The sequence below is a fragment of the Mandrillus leucophaeus genome, unplaced genomic scaffold (genome assembly GCF_000951045.1).
Source record: "Mandrillus leucophaeus isolate KB7577 unplaced genomic scaffold, Mleu.le_1.0 Scaffold61, whole genome shotgun sequence".
Classification (NCBI taxonomy): domain Eukaryota; kingdom Metazoa; phylum Chordata; class Mammalia; order Primates; family Cercopithecidae; genus Mandrillus; species Mandrillus leucophaeus.
The window spans coordinates 412696-424112 of NW_012106586.1; the positions used below are offsets into that span (position 1 = coordinate 412696).

The 11417-nt window shown below is 36.7% G+C and overlaps 1 protein-coding gene across 2 annotated transcripts in view; it reads left to right on the top strand.

The window, feature by feature from the left end:
* The window catches only part of SGCG (sarcoglycan, gamma (35kDa dystrophin-associated glycoprotein)), a 90209-nt gene that overhangs the window by 25731 nt on the left and 53061 nt on the right, over positions 1-11417 (top strand). The gene's annotated exons all lie outside the window — the stretch shown is intronic.

Here is an 11417-nt window from a genome sequence, read left to right on the forward strand (position 1 = left end):
CAAAGTGAAATGACATAAATGATGTAATTCTCATAGGTGCATAAGTTTGATTTCTTACTTTTGTAATTATCCCATATGTTTTGAAACAGTAAATTGTAAATTAACATATGTTTTAATTCTTACTGATTTGAAAGATTTTAAAATATAAGATTTCATGTTCTATTTATTTTAAATTTTATTTCAAGAACAAAATTAACACAACATCTACCCTCTTAACAGATTTTAATTGTACAATATGATATCATTAACAATAGGTACAATGTTGTACAGCAGATGTCTAGAACCTACTCATCCTGCTTGATTGAAATGTGAAGTTCATTGATTAATAGCACCCATTCTCACTTCCTCAGCCCCTGGTAACCACCATTCCACTCTTTGTTCAATGAGTTTGCCTACCGTAGATACCTCATATAAGTGGAAACATGCAATATTTGTCCTTTTGTGCTTATTTCACTTTGCATAACGTCCTCAAGGTTTATCCATGTTGTCTCACATTGCAGAACTTTTTTCTTTTTTAAGATGAATAATATTCTACTGTATAGATATACATTTTCTTTATTCATCTGTTGTCTGTAGACTTTTAGGTTTTTTCCACATCTTGATTGACTACTATAAATAGTGCCACAATGAACATGAAAGAGCAGATACCTGTTCCAGTTCCTGATTTCCATTCTTTTGGATAAACAACAAACTATTGGAAAAGGAAATTAGAAAAACAATCCCATTTTCAATAACATCAAAAAGAATGCAATATCTAGAAATAAACTTAACTAAGAAGATGAAAGACTTACATAATGACAACTATAAAATACTGATGAAAAAATTAAAGACACAAATGAGAAGACATCCCATGTTCATTGATTGGAAGACTTGGTATTAATAAAATGTACATTCTACCACAAGTGATCTATAGATTCAGTGCAATTCCCATCAAAATCCTAATGTTATGTTTTTTACAGAAATAGAAAACACAATCCAAAAATTCATGTGGAATTACAAAAGACCTGAAACAGCCAAATCAGTTTTGAGAAAGAAGAATAAAGCTAGAGGCATCATGCTTCCTGATTTTGAAATATATTACAAAGCTATCATAATTTAAACAGTATGGTACTGGCATAAAGAAAGGCATATAGACCACTGGAATAGATATTCTAGAAAAAAATCCATGCATGTGTGATCAACTGGTCTTTGACAAGGGTGCCAAGAATATCAAATAAGGAAAAGATAGTCTGTTCAACAATGCTGGGAAAACTGGATTTTCACATGCAAAAGAAGAATTTGAACCCTTATCTGAAACCATACATAAAAATTAATGCAAAATGGATTAAAGATTTAAACATAAGGCCTAAAAGTGTAAAACTTCTGGAAGTAAATATTTGGAGAAAAGCTTCGTGACATTGGTCTTGGAAATGATTTCTTGAATATCAAAAGTACAGGCAACCAAAGCAAAAATAGACAAGTGGGACTACACTATACTAAAAAGCCTCTGTGCAGCAAAGAAAATAATCAGCAGAGTGAAAAGGCAACCCATGAAATGGGAGAATATATTTGCAAACTATATATCTGATAAGGGGTTAATTTCCAAAATATATAAGGAACTCCTATAACTCAAGACCAAAAAGACAAATAACCCGATTAAAAATGGACAAAACATCTGAATAGACATTTCTCCAAAGAAGACATAGAATGGCCTAAGTATTCAGCATCACTAATCATCAGGGACATGCAAATCAAAACCATTATAAGCTACTATCTCACACCTGTCAGGATGGCTATTATCAAAAAACAAAAGACAGCAAATATTGGCAAGGATGTGGAGAAATTGGAATCCTCGTGCACTGTCGGTGAGAATGCAAAATGGTGCAACCACTATGGAAAACAGTATGGAAATTCCTTTAAAAATTAAAAATCAAACTTCCCTATGATCCAACAATTCCACTTTCAGATATTTATCCAAAAGAATGGAAACCAGTTTCTTTTTTATTTTCATATATAAACCAATGTATTTTCTTGAACATTAACATCCCAAAGAAGTATGTCTGTAAGAGAACTTTTAATATGTCTATAAAAGAACTCTTTTGAGCACTTTGACACTGAAATGGTAAAGTTAAATAGGGCTTTGAGCATTTGCAGAGATCTGCGTAGTTTTGAGCTTGTAACAACTACCATATAATTATTTACCCAAACTCGGTGTAATTTCTTATCTATCACCCATCCAGTTGTTAGAATATAGGGAAACCCATAATTTTTTCAAATTAACAAAGTTTAGCATGGCTTTCTCTGCTCAGATCCTCAACAGTGTAGCAATGGCACCTTTATTAGTTTACATGTACTGTCATTTCAACACCTCATCATGCTTTAATGTTTCACTGTAGAAAATGGTAAAACTAACTACAAATGATGTATTCAATAATGCCAAGTTAACATTAGGAGAGAAAGCCAGTAAAACATCACAGAATGAATGTGTAAGGACACCAAAGAATATTAAAAGTTTAAAAAAAAGAGAGAAGACAAGAGCAAAATGTTGACAGGAGTATTAATCTGAATTCAAATAAGGCTGAGCCTGCTTTTATCTGCCCAGCTGGGGTTAGAAAGAACCCAAATTACTAGTATCTCACAAATCCAATTCTACTCTTAGAATTAAAACTTGATGTAAGAGAAATTTTCACAATTTCCAGAAAAGACATCTGTTGAATATAAAGTGATATTTAGGACATTGTAACAACTGATGCTGAGCATAAAGATTCTAAAATATTCCCTGTTAGCCATTATAATAGTTAAATCAGTTAGTCAGGAATGCAGTTATTAAAAGAAATCAGTGTAGTAGGGTACCTTATTATGCTTTTTCCTTATTATATTTTCATTCTATAAAAATAATATGCAATATTAGTTTGTTATAGCGTTCACGAGTGTAGAATAATATACATGGGTCATATCTGCATGTTAAAATAAGACATCTTTAATTTTGAATGATACTGAGTTTTTAGAAGACCATTAGAGTTATCAACCTTTGCATATAAAATATTTTAGTGCATTTTAGTGAATGTAGCTTTAGGTTATCATCAAGGTAAGATGAATGATTCTAAGCTAATTATAGTAACTCTGGTAATTAAATCTTGGGGGCACTTTTATTTGGGAAAAAAGATACAAGTGATCAAGGAAGAATAATAATACTAAATGTTATCATTAAGCTTATAATTCTATAAAATACTCTGTTGATAAGTTTTGTTTGTTTTCATTTATTATGGTAATAAGTAACATTGCCCTTTTTAGGAGGTCAAGAAACCCTGGTAGATTTCTCCTTAACAAGGATTTAAAATTAATTCATTTTGGAAACTAGCAATTAGGAATTCCCCATTAAGGACTTTCCCATTAAGAACTTTTCATTTAGCAAGAAAGTAAACCCTTGCTACACAGCCTTTGTGGATATTTCCTTAGATAAATGTTTTGTCATTAAGCAATTAGTGATCATTCATAGGAAGCTGGGAAAATGTTATTAGATGGCATCTTAATGACATTTATTTCAGCCTTATGATTATATTAATATAATCATTTGAAAAGGATTTTTAAAACTTAGAAAAGAATGCAGATATGCAAGTGACCAGAGGCTGTCTGTGAATGCACAATGGTCATAGAAGGTTATTAAAATATCACCCTTGTAGTGGTATTTTCTGAAATCCTATTTGCATTTTATAGACTCTCAACACTATACTGTACCCTTTGTGTTAGATGATTTTGCCCAACTGTAGGTTGATGTAAGGGTTCTGAGCATATTTAAGGTGGGCTAAACCAAGCTATGCTGTTAGGTGGGTGAGGTGTATCAAATGCATTTTCAATTCTCTTCATAAATCAAACAGCATCTATATTGTTTAAACTACTAACTTTGTGTTTTGTCATTAAGCAATTGGTGATCATTCACTGGAAATTTGTTACACAGCAATAGAAAACTAGTACAATGTTACCACACCATGTGAAGTGTTTAATTTTTGTTTTGCTGGATATTGACAAAAAGAAAACAAAACAAAGAGAAAAACTCTAAAATTACCTGTATAAACTTATCTGATGACCCATACTCTTGACCATTTATTAAGAGAGAAATTGTTAGCTCTTAATCTTTTATTACTGGATCTTAATATATATTTTAAATAACTATTTAGCAATAAGATAATGTGTAGCCTAATCTAATCATGTATGTTTTAACCACTTCTTACTGGGAAATTATTTGTTTATTAATTACATTATTCTTTTTAAAAATATTTTGAAATGAAAAATAATTTCATTTTAATAACAAAAATGTTCTTTGATGCATTAATATGAGTGATCATTTTAGCTCATCATAATTGAGGAAATCAGTGTATATATTGATGTAGTATTTATTATGAAAAAAGTTTATTTTTAAAAGACTCTTGTCTTTTTTATTTTCATGACTCATCATTTAGCATATAATAGATTTCACAATCCATTCATGCCTACTAACTCAATTTATCCTCATCATCATCCCATGAGTTTGAGATTGACAGACTTTCAACTTTATGTATTGTTATTTCAGTGATTTCAAAGCTAAGTATATCTTAGCAGATAACAGAATCCATGAAGATCAGGAAAACCGACTCAGAAGACGGTACCATGAAGGCAGTACACAGACTTGTCCTTGAACCATGTCCAAAGAAAGCCCTTTTGGGGTTTTATGGGACCCAATAAATACAAATTTTTTCCCCATCCAAATTCAAACCCAACTGAAAGGAACAAAAAAAAATCTGGTAGAGATAGCTTAGAATACCATCTGTGTTACTGATAAAAAGCTGATTGGAGGGTACTGGCTTGGATTTGGCCAAATGTCTTGCACCCCAGAATTAGAAAGATGACCCGTCAAGTCACAGGCAGCATGGAGAATTCCTGACGCCTGCTGCGAGGCAAGGACTTGATACTGAGACATGCTTCCTGGTGGGATTTCCTATACCCGCATCAGACCCGAAATGCGTGGGCGAGTGGATCCCTGGGGAAGGAGGAGAGGAGCCAGAAGCCTGCACTTCTCCTAACTCTCCAGCCACGCACATCACTCTCCTGCCCTGGGCTGCAGAGAAGGGCAGAGTGCTTCTCTCATGAAAGATCCCTCCTACATCCCCCACTTAAGTGATCTCATGTTGATTTTTCAGGCTGCCAGAGTGAGGATCTAAGTCAGAAACTGGGGAGGGGGGCAGAAAAGTGGAGAGGAAAGCTTGACCCCCCTTTCACCATAGAGACCAAGTGATTAATCATTATTCCCACTTACCGGCGCATCACCTCTGGCTATTTCAAAGTTCTGCCTGTGAGAATCAGGGACAGGAAATGCCCTCACTGTATTTATCTGATTTTACCTCATTATTGAAAATCCATGAGTGGATCCATTCCTGTTGCACTGAAAAACCACAGAAACACACCAGCCTCTGACCGCAGGCTGGGCACAGTTACCTCTGCCGTCTCGCTCTAAACTGCTCTCCTGTTGCTCATCGGCTTCCAATTCTGCAGACAGTTCTCTCTTGCTTCAGTGTTTTAGTATATGCTCTTCTCTCTATCTAGAGCATCCGCTCCAACCCAGACACACACACACAGTCCCATCATTATGGTTTGGATCTGTGTCCCCACCTAGTCTCATGTTGAACTGTAACCCCCAGTGTTGCGGTGCAGCCTGGTGGGAGGTGATTGGATCATGGGGGTGGGTCCTTCATGAATGGTTTAGCACCACCCCCTTGGTGTTGTTGTCCTGACAGTTATCATGAGATCTGGTTGTTGAAGAGTGTGTAGCATCTCCCCTCTCTCTCTTGCTCCTGCCCCTGCCATGTAAGACGTGATTGCTAGGACTTTGCCTTCCACTGTAATTATAAGTTTCCTAAGGCCTCCCCAGAAGCCAAACAGAAACCACTATGCTTCCTGTACAGCCTGTAGAACCATGAGCCAGTTAAACCTCTTTTCTTTATAATTTGCCCAGTCTTTGGTATTTCATTGTAGCAATGGGAGAATGGACTAATGCAGGGTCTCAGCTCAAAATGATACTTTCTTGATGAGGTTATCTTGATCACCTCCGGTCTAAGACAGGATCCTCCTATTATTCTCTTCTGTAGGAGTCGGACTTATTTTTCCATAGCATAGCACACCACAATTTTTGTTCATATAAAAAAAAAAAAAACTTTGTTTGTGGTTGTTAAATGTCTGCTAACCCTGTAGGATCATGTCAATTGAGCCTGGTAGACTCAGGATCTAGCAAAAAACTGATGCTCTGTAAGTATTTCTTGAGTTGATAAATAAGAGATTGAATGACCAAGGGATGTATTCTTTTTATTTACTTTAATATAGTTGTTGTTTTATGATTTTAGCAAATGAGTATAGAAAGAGGCAAAGTAACCTAGAGAAAGCACAGATGCTTAAAAATTAGTAGAAGAATAACTGAATCTCTCAAAGGCAAATTAGAGAGGATGTGAAAGCATGGGCATGATATGAGAGAGCGAGAAGAGAGGCTCCAGTTACTTGGGAAGGCTCTTAGAAATGGATACTGCTAAGCTGCTTCCCAGGAGAGGCTGGTGGATTGGGTCTGAGGAGGGGCCCCAGCTAAGTCCTGTGTCACAGAGCAGGTTTGGTTTGCAGACACTGCAAACTTCAGGGTCATCTAAAGTTTAAATTACACTCAGGGAATACAGCATCAGTAGCAGGAGTCCTCGACTCGGATATCACATTCTTTCCCATGTTATCTCCTTCGTAATGTTTTATGCTGACAGTGCTGATGTGATATAGATAGAGGCATTCCATTTCTTAAGTGGTGAAAGGGAAGTAAAAGAAGGAGTATGCCTGAATGAAATCATGCAAACAGCACAAGGAAACTTTCTGTAAGGAGCTGTCAGTTTTATTACCCATATCTCTGCAATGGTCTCACGGGCAGAGTACCACATCTCTGCAGTGGTTTCATTGGCAAATAATTAGGGTTGCAATTTATAGGATTAATTAATTTAAGAAAAGACAACTGGTGGGGCATGGTGACTCATGCCTGTAATACCAGCTCTTTGGGAGGACAAGGCAGACAGATCACTTGAGGCCAGGAATTCAGACCAGCCTGGCCTACATGGTGAAACCCCGTCTCTACTAAAAATATAAAAATTAGCTGGGCGTGGTGGCACGTGCCTGTAATCTCAGCTACTTGGGTGGCTGAGGCAGGAGAATCACTTGAACCCAGGAAGTGGGGGTTGCAGTGAGCCCAGATGGTGCCACAGCACTCCAGCCTGGGTGACAGAGTGAGACTCCATTTCAAAAATAAATAAGAAAAGATGACAATGCAAACTACTAAAATTGTATTGTATCTGTCCTTGATCATTTACTGAACTTAAAGAGATCAAATTTATCCAAAACTAAAATGACTTCTACTAAAATGCTTTCTGGGAACATGTTCAGTATTTTACAAATATGAACACACTTTGCAAATATATTTTATAAATAACATTTTATCAGATTGGACAGATATTTTATTTAAAAAAAAAAACTTACTGTGATAGTTATATGAACAAACAGAATGTCTACCATATTTTTAGTGGCTAGTGCTATAGTGTATCTTAAGATATCTTTGTTCATCATCCCACTTTGCTTGCCTTCATCATTGAGAGGCTGGCAGGTGCCCCTAAGGCAGCTGCATATGGCCACCTGCAGGCAACCATGGCTCAGTCTGGGGGTGGTTCTGCTCTGCTCCCTGGGGCTGGCTCCTGTATGCTCCCTAAGGAAGGGTAGTGTGGCCTCGGCTGCAGGGAGGCCTCTAACAAACTTGGCCATGAAAGGAACTCTCTGAAACTGACCCAGTTGTTCCACAAACAGTTTTTTGGATAAACAGAAATTGACCCTTCTGGTCTTAAAACTTGAAATTTGCATTTGTTTTATCTGAGTTCCTTTCTCAGGAAAGGGCCTTCAGACCTCTCAAAAAAAGTATCAAGGAACTGAAACTTAACAGGTCACCACATCCAGACAATAAAATGCCTGACCCCACATTCATCATGGTTGCTTCCTTGTCCCACCCTAGTTCCTGTTTTCCTACACATTGTTAAATTTCTTCCCTGCTGTAAAAACCCCTAGTTTCAGTTGATCAGAGATTAATTTGAGATTGAGCTCCCATCTCCTGGGCTGCAGCACCCAATTAAAGCCTTCTTCCTTGTCACTTCAGTCATTGGCTTTCTGTGCAGCAAACAGCAGGACCTAGACCAAACCCCTGCTGTTTCAGTTGTAGCAGGATGAGCCGCAGACAGAACTCCTCAGACACCGGATTAAAGAAGGAAGAGGTTTTGTATTCGGCCGGGAGCGTCAGCAGACTCACGTCTTAAGAGTCAAGCTCCCCAAAAAAGAAATTCTTGGCCTTTTTAAAGGCTTACAACTTTAAGGGGTCCATGTGAAAGGGTCGTGATAAATTGAACAAGCATGGGAAACGTGACTGGAGGCTACATGCATCAGCTAACAGAACAAAAAGTTTTACAATGCTTTTTTCATACAGTGTCTGGAATTTACAGATAACACAGGTAGTTTAGGTCAGGGGTTGATGTTATTATTATTGCTTTTTTTAAGTTCTAGAGCCAAGTGGTGGTGCCAAGGTTGTCTAGCTATTTATCTTACTTTTGTTTTTTCCAACTTTTTGCTTTCTCTCTTTCTTCTTGTCTTGTGAACTAGGCAAGGTTGGGGGAGGAGGGCAGCGGGAGTAGTAGTGGTCTCCTCCCTTACAGTAACCTCCCCAGGGAAAGCAACGTGCAGGAAGGAAGAGCAGTGGAGTATTATCTGGCACACAAACCAAGGAAGAGACGTCAACTTCTTTGCTGTGCCTATCTGACATTCTTGGTGGCTCCATTTAGAAACATTGGACCACTGGTCTTCCAACTGCCTTTGTCTACACTGTGCTGGTGGCAGAGAGGTGTCTGGTGCCCAGACCAACCCTATCCCCTGCTGTTCTCCTCCATCCCTGCCTTAATGGTGCCCAGCTCACACTGTCATTTGATTTTCAGCAGTGTGATATTGATGCCTTAAACCACCTGCATCTCCATCCCATTTGTTTTTCAAATGAATGGAACGGTGATTAAAAGAAAAATATGACACTGTAGCATTTTTAACCAGGACCTGGCATTTTCTCAAATTATTTATGTCTTTCTAAAAGGTATTATATTATATCAGTGCTTTCCAGTCCAAAAACCAAATTGAAATGTTTGATTTATATGCTACTTGTAATAGAGTAGGGTTGAAGTAGAGGTCACAGACAATAGGAACATGTACTAACTTAATGGCATTTTCTTTCTTAGAAGACAAGATATTATCAAGACTGAGTTTGGAGGAGGAAGATAAACCTAGAGCTATTCCAAGTACAGAGAAATTTCATTATCATGGATATCAGTGATACAAATCCCATCATTACCAGTGTCTAAAGATACAAATAGCACTATAGTTTTAATTTTTATCCCAGGAATATGCCTTCAATGTTCTCTTTTATTATAATTTTTATGAGTGATTTAACCATATTACAGCAATTGGGAAATAAGAAAGGCAACAGCACACCTGGTCTCCTAAGCTATAGGCTCTTGCTGCAAGGAGGGACGTCCATCAGCCCGAACTGGAACTAGGACTCGCTTTCCTGTTGCAGGGAACATTATTATAACAAAACTAATGGGCTCCAGATGTAGATCTATTCACTTTCCTCCCGTTTCTACCAATAATAAGAAACTGTTAATGTCTTCTGGTAACATAGTTTTTTCTCACAAATGCTAACAAAGATAGTATCTTGAAATTATAAACGAACTAATCTTATGTACTTGATAGGTTTTATTTAGAAAAACCTACTTTGAGACACTGTAAAAACAGTGAAAAGAATATTAGCTTAGGATTCAGACTGGGTAAGAGTCTTGGTTTTAATTAGGATTATGTTCAATCTGTGATTCTTTGATAGCACACACACACTCATAGAACAATGACCATTAGTGATTACTTATGTTAATTAAATGCTCGGTTTAAGCCTGGCACAAAATTATGAAATCCTTTGACGAAAGTTATTCTTTATTTTATTCTATTTTTAGTATAACGTGAAAAAGTACCTGCTATCCTGTTAAACTTCTCATTATAAAAATAATGTGAAAATTTGCACTCAGACAAAAACCACCACCCCACTGGTACAATATGGAAATATGGATCCCAGCATGGATGATTTAGTAGGTGTTAACAGAGTAAGCTGAGAGTTAAAAAAAAAAAAAAACCTAAACAAAGACATATTTTGTGGATAGTCGCCATCATCTTATAGCAATAAGATGTAGGCTATACATAACGGCCAAATGTGGAAGTCAGACCAATTTCAGATGTTCAGTAACTTACAAGACTATGTGCACAAAATGTGAAATAACAATTTCAAAGAAGACAGTACTCAAAAAATGAGATAGTAAAAGAGGATAATTATCTACCTTTTCTTAGCAATGAAGCATATTAGAATCTTGAACATGTTATTCCAGAGTAATCTCTCCATGACAGAATTATCATGGACATTCTACTAAATATCTAAAACTCTTTCAAGATGCACCCTTCCAGCTTGACCCAGTGCAAATCTCACGTCTTCTGAGAGGCATTCCCCAAATTCTCCAGTACTCTTTGTTCAAGTCCCATTCAGAACCCCTGAATTTGTCTATACTAGGGGTGTATCTGTTTGTGTCAGAGAAATTCAGGGGCCAGTAGAACACTATACTCTTGAATCCTCAGCCATATCACAGTGCCATACATATAATTTGGTACCCAGTAAATATTTTATGATTCAAAAAATGTGTAAATATGAAAGATAACTTTCACAAGTGTTTGTGTATATAAAGTTAGCAATGACCAAGAAGGAATGACACAAATTACTAGATTTATAACAAAAAATTACTGAAGGGTTTACAGACAGGTTGACGGATCCAACATTACTATGAAAATTACTAAGACAATGAATCTTTTCAGTTTTTCTTTTTATCTTCACAGTGCATTGTTTTTCTACCTGCTGTCTTATTTTTAGAATAATTTAGAAAAAGAAAATGAAGGCTCTTTTTCCTGATTTTGGCATGAATCCCCCTTGTTTCAAATGAAGATGGCATCATGAGGCAGCTGAAAGAGGAGAGCTTAGGTAATGCACAATGTGTTGGCTGCCTGTCCACGTCCGTCATGCACTGATGTGGTAGGCAAGCAATCTTTTTGTTAAAATCATGTTTGTGACCATAATCATTTGAATGAATTCTTTTACAGAAATTAAAATCCCAGAAAGAAAAAAAATTCATTATACACCTATTAAGAATGGAAAAAAAAAAAAACCTGGCAGTACCAAGTGCTGACAAGAATGTGGAACAACTATAACCCTCCTCTGTTGTTTATGGGAATGCAAAAAATGGGACTGCACTTTTGATTTGGCTCTCAGC